A 9,298-nucleotide genomic window follows, 5' to 3' on the forward strand; every position below is an offset into this window, starting at 1 on the left:
CCTAAATCCAGACACCCCAATCTCTACTACAGCCCCAACATCTTCCCCTCTCCCTCCCCGCACTACCCGCAGCAGACAGAATAAACGTTCCACCCCCTCTTCCCCTACCTCACAATCACCTCCACATTCCTTTGCCCCTATTTATCAGACACCAGACTTATCTTCCCCCCTCACAAGAAAGCCTTTATCTCACAAAACTCTACAAGATATCCAGAACTACATAATAGAATCCCAAACTGATACTCATCCACCTTCAAATTCTACAATTCCCGCTCCCTCCACACTCAAAGTGACTGCCGATATCCATCCTCCTCCTACTCATATTCTCCCTACACCCAATCCTCCTACCCCATCCCACCCCTACCTGTATTAACCCTCCCCATCCCCTCCTCATGTCACAAATACCCTCTTCCCCAGACCCTCTACCTCCCGACACCCCTCCTGATACAACACCACCTCCCCAACCTCATTCTTTATCCCACCCTCTAGCACCTTCCCCTTCAAATTCCCCCCCCCAATCCCTTGCCCGTTATTGTCGTGGGGGGGCTTAGGAGGCGGAGACTGGGACCCAATGCTGGGGAACTCCCCAACCTTGGGACTCAGCCCTCGACTCAACAAATTTTGCATGGTCTTTTTTTTTTCCCCCTCCTACTTTTTCCTTTCTGTCCCTTCACCAACCCCTTCTACTATCCACTTCCTAAGGTGTGAGAGCCGTGCTGAAAGGATGAAAGGCTGACTTTGTGCCAGTCCTGAACGGCCTGAGGGAGCCATGGGCACGGTATTCCCCTGCTTGTCTAGCCCTTACCCCTCAAGCGACCCTGAGGGGTGGACCATTTCTCTCCCCAACATACTCCAGGCTTATCATGACCAACAATGAATAACCATTAACCATTAATCATACCATTATTAGAGGCAATTGCCTCTTCATCAAATAGCTCCACCAATTCAAACTCGCCCGATTCCCTGACCCTAGGCTCTCCTTTGACCACGGCTCTGAACACTACAACTAATACCCCCTCCTCAATGCCGACTAGTACAGTATCCACCCTAATCAACACCCCAGGAGACATTTCTACTCCCAACATGCTCAACTTCAACAACTATACCCTCACAACCTTCTTCATCAAAAGTAAAAGTAAAAGTTAAAAGAAAAGACCCGTTACCGGGGGGGAAAGAAGGCGGGAGAGGGGAAGGATAAAGGGGGGGATCGAAAAGATGATTTAGTAAGAGAAAAAAGAGTCGGGGCTTAACCCAACATGCGGGGTAAAAGTTGGGGGGCATAGCTGACCGGGAGGCAGAAAGGAGGATAAAGGCTGGAGAGGGAGGCCCCGCGCCATCTGTGCGCGCGTGGCCCTGGCATGGCGGGATTCGCCTGGCATGAGCGAACTCATTGGTCGGCGAGTCCACATGCCCGGGCTGCGGCGCGCACTTGGCTAACGGGAGGTTGGGAGCAGAGAGGGCGGCCTGCCAGGCGCCATCGGGGCCCCACCGTGCACGGACTTCTCGCCCATGGCAACGGTGGCGCCCTCGGCTAACCGGGAGACTGCGAGGGTGAAATACGAGTGAGATCGCTAATCAGAGGCTATCTCCCACGCCCGCGTCGAGCAGAGATTTCTCCCTGTCGGCGGCAGGACTTCCAGGGAGACGTGCTCTGGCGATCTCACCACGCCTGGATTAGCAACACTGGTCATGACATCTCCTCCCCCACTCGCGCGTTGCCACTCCTTACGGCAAAGGAGCCACGGTCATGGCAGGGTGCAGGCGGCAGATGTCACGTGTCGGAAATCCGAAACCAGTGAGATTGAGGTAAGGATTAGGATGAGGGACGCTTACGCTATGGAAGGATGATGAGATGGGGCGTGGGCGAGGTTGAGGTTACGCACGGAAGAGAGAGAGAGGTGGGGGAAGGGAGTTAAAAACGGGATAGGGCTCTCTTAAGAGGGGTTAATTTATTTAGGAGATTAAAAGGGGGAGTTTTGGAGAAAACATCCACCATAAAAAGTACTAAAAAAACTAGGGGAAACAAAACATAAATGGTAAAAATTTAAAAATCGTAAAAACTTAATAAAATGGAACACAAGAACACAAGTAAAATTAAAAGCTTAAAAAAAGATAGGCAGCAAATTTACGCTGCTCGACATCCGCGCTCGCGATACCCGGCAACAATCGCGCCGGAGCGTGATTGGCCGAGCCGTGGGGAGCGCGGGTGCCGAGTTTATAGTAAAAAGCGCCGAAGCTAATTTAACTTAAGTTTTATAAAAGTATAAGAATTAAAAATACGAACGAAACAAGGGAGGAGGATGGGTGAAAGACGTGAAGGAAGTATGAGAAGCACACAAAGGAAAAGATGATGCTGCCAAGCCAGGAACTGGCCCCTGTTCATCGCCTCGGTCCGGCGAGAAGACATCGCGGCCAGGGCCGCCCTTCTTCTCCTGAAGAAGGCATGGTCTATCCAGACGGGCAACCAAAACGCGAGGTTTGTAGTTGTTGTTTACATAGCCTCCTGCGCCAGGGAGAGGCACAGAAGCATTTCTCGTGATCGTGAGGTGATCGTGGGGACGACACAACTCGTCCCCAGCCCATAGTACAGATCCATGTGGGTGCTTTATTCTGATTGATCTGTAGCTTGTGTGCATTTGTATGCAATGTGGGTCTGAGTGCGTCAACTGCGCCATCCTCCCTTATTACTACCTTACAACCTTCCACCTCCCCATAACACTACCTCCCTCAACACTACTCCCTCTTCCACATGCCCCCGTCCTTCTACTACCCCCATCTCTACAAAATTCTTAAATAATCTATTTAGCCCAGCCGAATGGGACCGATTTTTCGTGATCCCTCCCACAACTTCTCACACTTTCTGCTTTGACAACCTGTTTTCATTCCTCAAATGCATATACATCCTTCATTTGATCTAACCCCTATACATTACCTTACCCAACCTTAACCCATTTACTCGTCAATTCCTTTGCCCAGCTTTGACAACTAATCACTAACTCAACCACCCTTCACTACCATTTACTATAGTGCTACATGACCTTAGATGTCTAGCACATTTCAAATTCTCCAACAAGCACTGCAATCTTTGCCACTAAATCAACGAAAGTATAACAATCCTTCATTGGAACATTCGCGGTTTCCGCTCTCACAGACCTGACCTCCGACATATCCTCTCCTCTTATAACCCATCCATTATATGCCTCCAAGAAACTTTTCTTACACAATATCCAATACCAATCCCCAATTACCATTTTGTTTCTTCCCCACACTCCCTTTATGTCTCGTCTATACTTATCAACCAAAAAACACCTTATGTCATACCTCCCTTTCAAACCACTGTCCCTTTTACAGTTATTCGTATCTTTCTTCGCCACTGGATCACAGTGATTTCAGTCTACTTCTCCCCTTCCCACCCCATTAACTTTGTTGCTTTTGAAAACCTAATTTCCCAACTTCAATCAACTTTCCTCATAGTAGGTGATTTTAACTGCCGCCACACTCTTTGGGGTGATTCTATCACCAACACCCGTGGCCGAGCTCTAGAGCGCTTCCTATCCACAGCTGATCTTATTATTCTAAATACAGATCGCCCCACACACTTTGATACACGCACGCAGTCTTTTTCATGCATTTACCTCTCTCTATGCTCCCCTTCTCTTCATTTAGATTTCCACTGGTCAGTTCTAGACCACTTTCCCTATAGCGACCACTTTCCAGTTCTCCTTTCTCCAACTTCATATGTACCACTTCCCAACTCCCCACGCTGGTGCTTTGATAGAGCTGACTGGCATACTTTCACTTCACTCTCTACTATTCATACCCCTCCATCATCCTTCTCATCCGTATCAGAAATGATAAAAATTTTCATAACTACAGTCCTAAGAGCTGCCCATACAGCTATCCCTCGAACCTCAAGACCCTATACCTCCAAATGTGTTCCATGGTGGAATTCTGATTGCACTAAAGCACTCCGTGTAAAACGTGCAGCCTGGAACAGTTACTGCTACAAACGAGGTACCCCTCATCAACTATCAGCTCTTATCTCCTTTAAAAGAGCATCTGCCTGTTTTCGTCGTACAATCCGAAATAGTAAAGCCAATAGCTGGCGAAATTATGTTTCCTCAATTACATGCTGTACATCTATCTCAAATGTTTGGCGCCGGATACATAAACTATCAGGCAAACATCCCCCCCATCCAGCCCCCGTCCTCCATATTCGAGATACCCTCATCTCTGATCCTCCCGAAGTCGCTAATGAACTAGGTAACTATTTCAGCCAGGTCAGTAGTGGCTCTCACCTTTCTCCACACTTCTCTTCTATTAAAACCATCAGGGAACGTACCCCCATTATCTTCACCTTATCCTCTGCTGAGTCCTATAATGCTCCCTTTTCTTCCTCTGAACTCAATGCTGCCCTAAAAATGTGCCGCAACACTCATGAAGGCCCTGACGGTATTCACTACCGTATGCTCCGACAACTCCCATCTTCCTCATTATCCTTCCTATTAACAACTTACAGCCACATATGGACATCAGGAAATTTTCCTTCTCATTGGCGAGAAGCTCTTATCCTCCCTTTCCTAAAACCCAATAAATCGGGTACCCTCCCTCAAGACTATCGCCCCATCGCACTAACTAGCTGCTTATGCAAACTACTAGAGCGAATGGTTAACTTCCGCTTAATGTGGTATCTTGAATCCCACAATCTTATCTCACCTTCCCAGTTTGGTTTTCGCCGTGCCCGAAGCACAGCTGACCCCCTTGCTCAATTTGAGACATATATTACATCCGCATTTGCATGCCATGAATCCGTACTAGCTATGTTTTTTTACCTAGAAAAAGCATATGATACGACATGGAGGTACCATATTCTCCAACAATTGTCCTCTCTAGGCATATGGGGAAATATGGGTGTCTTCATAAAGTCTTTCCTCTCCCAACGCACTTTCCAGGTCAAAATTGCCTCTGCCACATCATCTTCCTTTCCTCAAATTGAAGGTGTCCCACAAGGCAGTGTGCTTAGTACCACCTTATTCTGTCTTGCTGTAAATGACATTGCCTCAGTTCTACCACCAGGAGCCCGGTCACCACTCTATGTTGATGATTTAACCATCTATGCCTCTGGCATATCCATACCAAATCTCTACCAATTTCTTCAATCTGCAATATCTTCATTATCCTCCTGGGCCACAAACCAAGGCTTCCGCTTTTCTACCTCCAAATCTTTCTCCATTCTTTTCTCTCGCACACGTGTAGGTCCTCTACCTTCACTCTTCTTATATGACACTCCACTTTAACACCATTCCTCTGGTAAATTCTTAGGCGTCATTTTTGACTCCAAACTATCCTGGCGAGACCATATTCTTTACATCAAAGAAAAAGCTCGTCGCCGTCTCCGGATTTTACAAACCCTTTCCCATTTATCCTGGGGCTCAGATCGAAAAACTCTCCTTCATCTTCATGTCACCTTAATCCTCTCCACTCTAGGTTATGGATGCCATATCTACTCCTCTGCCTCAACTTCTATCCTTGCTCACCTTGATACAATCCACCACTGTGGTCTTCGCTTAGCCCTAGGTGCATTCCGCTCCTCCCCAGTTGAGAGCCTGTACACTGAATCAGGCATACCATCTCTCTCTCGACGCCGTGCCCTCCTCTCTCTCCGATGTTATGCTCGATTCCACCAACTTCCCCTCACTAAACTAACTATCCCACGATCCCTACTTCCTACCTTTGCTTCTTATCCACGTTTACCTACTCCTTTCTCCACTCGCATGGATAATCTCCTCTCCCATTCCCCTTTTCCCCATCTCCGACTCCTCCCATTCTCTGTCCATTCAGTCCCTCCATGGCTTATACCTTGCCCCCATATTTGCTCCTCTGTCTACCCTGACCCACCAAAATAAAATATTCCTCCTACTGTCCTTCTCACCCAATTCCTTGACCATGCCTCCACTCATTCCTCCAGTATTCACGTCTACACTGACGACTCGAAAACCACCTCCGGTGCTGGTTTTGCAGTAATCTTCCCAACTCGTACTTTCAAATACCCCCTCCCTCCTGAATCCAGTGTCCTTACTACAGAACTGTATGCTCTCCTTTTTGACTTAAAACACATATACTCACTACCCATTTCTTATACAATTTTTACTGACTCCCGTAACTCATTAACCCTCATAAAGTCAATACACAGGACCAACCCCCTTGTTCGTAAGATCCAGAACTGGTTGTTCTACCTGTCCACACGTCATAAAACAATCAAATTTTGCTGGGTACCCAGCCATGTTGGAATCCCCGGCAATGAACAAGCAGATACTCTAGCACGCTACGCTGCTATGTCCACATCAAACCAACCACGTTTCTCACATATCCCAGCCACGGATTATTACCCACACTTTATGACCTTCTTGTATAATCGATGGCAATCTTTTTGGTCAAGTCTACACACTAATAAATTACATACTGTAAAACTCAATCTCCTCCTGGTCAGCTTCATTCCATCGGAACAGACGTTGGGAGACGGCTCTCGCCCGCTTACGCATTGGCCACACCCGTCTAACACACTCCTATCTAATGTCACAATCCGATCCACCCCTATGTCCCTTATGTAATGTTCCTCTTACAGTTCCACATATTCTATTGTCATGCCCACGTTTTGAAACAGCCCGTACCTCTACTTTCTCCCACCTATTCTCCCTACATAGACATTCCAACTTATCAGACATCCTTACAGAATCTCACACTTTCTGCTTTGACAACCTGTTTTCCTTCCTCAAACGCATATATATCCTTCACTTGATCTAATCCTTTACATTACCTCATCCGACCCTAACCCATTCACTCACCAATCTCTTAACCCAGCTTTAACAACTAATCACTAACCCAAATACCCTTCACTAACATTAACTATAGTGCTACATGACCTTAGATGTCTAGCACATTTATTTTGCCTTTAACCATTAACCATTAACCATTGACCTAGAAAAAGCATATGATACTAAGCCTAAGCCCCCCCAATCTCTTGCCCGTTGTTGTCGTGGGGGGGCTTAGGAGGCGGAGACTGGGACCCAATGCTGGGGAACTCCCCAACCTTGGGACTCAGCCCTCGACTCAACAAATTTTGCATGGTCTTTTTTTTTTTCCCCCCCCTCCTACTTTTTCCTTTCTGTCCCTTCACCAACCCCTTCTACTATCCACTTCCTAAGGTGTGAGAGCCGTGCTGAAAGGACGAAAGGCTGACTTTGTGCCAGTCCTGAACGGCCTGAGGGAGCCATGGGCACGGTATTCCCCTGCTTAAGTTGTCTCCTGGCTTATCATGGCCAACAATGAATAACCATTAACCATCAACCATACCATTATTAGAGGCAATGAGGCTTGCCTCTTCATCAAATAGCTCCACCAATTCAAACTCACCCGATTCCCTGACCCAAGGCTCTCCTTTGACCACGGCTCTGAACACTACAACTAATACCCCCTCCTCAATGCCGACTAGTACAGTATCCACCCTAATCAACACCCCAGGAGACATTTCATGCTCAGTTTCAACAACTATACCCCCACAACCTTCTTCATCAACTACCCCATCCTCCCTTATTACCACCTTACAACCTTATTGTCCACCTCCCCATAACACTACCTCCCTCAACACTACTCCCTCTTCCACATGCCCCCGTCCTTCTACTACCCCCATCTCTACAAAATTCTTAAATAATCTATTTAGCCCAGCCGAATAGGACCGATTTTTCGTGATCCCTCCCACAACTTCTCACACTTTCTGCTTTGACAACCTGTTTTCATTCCTCAAATGCATATACATCCTTCATTTGATCTAACCCCTATACAATACCTTACCCAACCTTAGCCCATTTACTCGTCAATTCATTTGCCCAACTTTGACAACTAATTACTAACTCAACCACCCTTCACTACCATTTACTATAGTGCTACGCACATGTGCAAACTGTGGCGGCCCCCATAATGTATTTTATAGAGGCTGCCCCACCTACAAATTTGAGTCTGAGGTAGCAACTCTCAGATTAAAACTTGGACTCACTCTACGTGAAGCCAGACAGGAAGCACGTCGACAAGGCTTTTCTCTTACCCCCTACTCTAGTAATGTCGCTCACTCTGCCACTCCCCCTACGCCCCTAGCTCCTACACCCTCTCCTTAACCTAACCCCCCTCCATCTAACTTCCCCTCTTCTACCCCCTACCTTCCCCAGTCAAATTCTTTTGCCATCCTAAATCCAGACACTCCAATCTCTACCCAGTCAAATTCTTTTGCCGATATCCATCCTCCTCCTACTCATATTCTCCCTACACCCAATCCTCCTACCCCATCCCAACAAAACCCATTCTCCCCGACTCCAGCCCCAAATATATTAACCCTCCCACCATCCCCTCTATCCCTTCCACTCCCTCCTGGATACACACGTGAATCCCCCATGTCACAAGTACCCTCTTCCCCAGACCCTCTACCTCCCGACACCCCTCCTGATACAACACCACCTCCCCAACCTCATTCTTTATCCCACCCTCTAGCACCTTCCCCTTCAAACTTTCCAACACGCACTGCAATATTTGCCAGTAAATCAACGAAAGTATAACTATCCTTCATTGGAACATTCGCGGTTTCCGAATGTTCCTCTTTCAGTCCCACATATTCTATTGTCATGCCCACGTCCTCCCTACATAGACATCCCAACTTATCAGACATCCTTACAGAATCTCACACTTTCTGCTTTGACAACCTGTTTTCCTTCCTCAAACGCATATGTATCCTTCACTTGATCTAATCCTTTACATTACCTCATCCGACCCTAACCCATTCACTCAACAATCCCTTAACCCAGCTTAACAACTAATCACTAACCCAAACACCCTTCACTAACATTAACTATAGTGCTACATGACCTTAGATGTCTAGCACATTTATTTTGCTTTTAACCATTAACCATTAACCATTGCATTATAAAACCATAATGGTATGGTAATTCATGACATGCTAATGTAAAAGTTATGTAAGCAATTTCTGTATTAGGATATAAATCTTATGTACATCCCTCACCGGGCAACCCCACCAATCCTATGCCTGTTATTGCCATGGGGGGCTCAGGGAAGGAGAAAGGTTCTGGGGAGCACCCTGCCTTAGGCCTCAACTCAACTAATTTTGCACGGCCTTTTTCCATTCCCCTTTTTATCCCCCCCCCCCCATATATTTATATATATATATATATATATATATATATATATATATATTTATATATATATATATATATATATATATTTGTATATATAT

The sequence above is a fragment of the Penaeus chinensis genome, chromosome 21, assembly GCF_019202785.1.
Source record: "Penaeus chinensis breed Huanghai No. 1 chromosome 21, ASM1920278v2, whole genome shotgun sequence".
Taxonomy (NCBI): Eukaryota; Metazoa; Arthropoda; class Malacostraca; order Decapoda; family Penaeidae; genus Penaeus; species Penaeus chinensis.